Here is a 2,051-nt window from a genome sequence, read left to right on the forward strand (position 1 = left end):
TAAAATGGATTTTTCATAGATTGGAAGAATTAAACCCTAAATTCCAAAGATGCAAACATTGCTCTATAAGCCTTCATCTAGGTAATTAATACAAATATTAAAATAATAAGGCCTAATATTAAAGGGACAGTCAAGTCCAAAAAAAACTTTCATTTTTCAAATAGGGCATGTAATTTTAAACAACTTTCCAATTTACTTTTATCAACAATTTTGCTTTGTTCTCTTGGTATTCTAGTTGAAAGCAAACCTAGGGAGGCACATATGATAACTTCTAAGCCCTTGAAGGCCGCCTCTATTTTATTTACTTTTCACAGCAGGGGAGAGCAAGCTCATGTAGGCCATATAAATAGCATTGTGATCACGCCCGTGGCTAGTGGCAGACACTGCACTAATTGGCTAAAATGCAACTATATGCAAAATAACTAAAAGTCATGTGATTAGGGGCGGTCAGAAGATGCTTAGATACAAGTTAGTCACAGAAGTAAAAAGTGTATTAATATAACAGTGTTGGTTTTGCAAAAAACTGGGGAATGGGTAATAAAGGGATTATCTATCTTTTTAAACAACAAAAATTCTGGTGTTGACTGTCCCTTTATTGTTGGAAAACACATGAATGCAGTTTGAGATTGATCTATTTACTTCTTCCCATCATCCTGATGATACTGTGAGGTAATGTTTATATGAATTTGCTGTGATTAGTAGTGCTTATGTCTAGATAGTGCCTAACCTTTACTCCAAGTATCTCCTCTGTGGAGTCGACATCTTCTACCATTTTCACATCACTGGGATCACCACACAGGAGTGTAGTTCTCACGTTACCTGAGGAACAGCATCCTCATCTGGTCAGTGATTGTTTCTCTAAGGTCATGTGACACCGGTGGATGACATCACCTGGGATTCCTCTTTTTGATTTAGAGATTACACTATTGTATTCTTTGTTTGAAAAGCTGAGTTTATTTACACAACCCTCCTTAGAAACAATTTCTGGGCCTCGTTCAGTGACCATAAGTTCTCTCAAGTTAAGTTTCACTGGAATCCCATAGTGAATCGTAGCTATCCTCCGCCTGACTTCAGGCTCCAAAGGGTGGATTTCTTGTGATCCGAGAACCTAACAACAAATGTTCTGTCACTCCTCTTAGGCACCAGTTCGGTAGCAGACCATTTACTTAAAATCTTCCTAATTTCACTCTAGTGATTGGTGACCCCCTCCACCTGAATTCAAGCTCCACACGGTGGGTTTCTTGTATATCGGAAATTAACAACAGATGTCCTGTCAATGCATTTCACCCCTATCAGGGCTTTATCAAGACTCATTCTAATGGGGTGGAACATGTTGACAGGTAATTTGTTGTGAATTCACGGTATACTAGAAACCTACCCTGTAGGAAGATTTCAAGTAAACGGTCTGCTACTGAACCAGTGTCTAAGAAGAGTGACAGAACATTTGCTGTTAGGTTCCCAGTTCACAAGAAATCCACCCTGGGGAGCCTAAAGTCAGACGGAGGGTAGCTATGATTCACTACAGTGATTACAGGGGGACCTACATTGAGAGTACTTTTTGCCACTGAACAAGTGCCCAGGAATAGTCCCTAAGGAAGGCTGTTTAAATAAACTCTGCTTATCAAACAAAAAATACAACAGCGTAATCGCTATATATATATATATATATATATATATATATATATATATATATATATATATATATATATATATATTTCATGTAATTAGCAAGAGTCCATGAGCTAGTGACGTATGGGATATACATTCCTACCAGGAGGGGCAAAGTTTCCCAAACCTCAAAATGCCTATAAATACACCCCTCACCACACCCACAAATCAGTTTTACAAACTTTGCCTCCCTTGGAGGTGGTGAAGTAAGTTTGTGCTAGATTCTTCGTTGATATGCGCTTCGCAGCAGGCTGGAGCCCGGTTTTCCTCTCAGTGTGCAGTGAATGTCAGAGGGATGTGAAGAGAGTATTGCCTATTTGAATTCAATGATCTCCTTCTACGGGGTCTATTTCATAGGTTCTCTGTTATCGGTCGTAGAGATT

This window comes from Bombina bombina, chromosome 4, assembly GCF_027579735.1.
Source record: "Bombina bombina isolate aBomBom1 chromosome 4, aBomBom1.pri, whole genome shotgun sequence".
Lineage (NCBI taxonomy): Eukaryota > Metazoa > Chordata > Amphibia > Anura > Bombinatoridae > Bombina > Bombina bombina.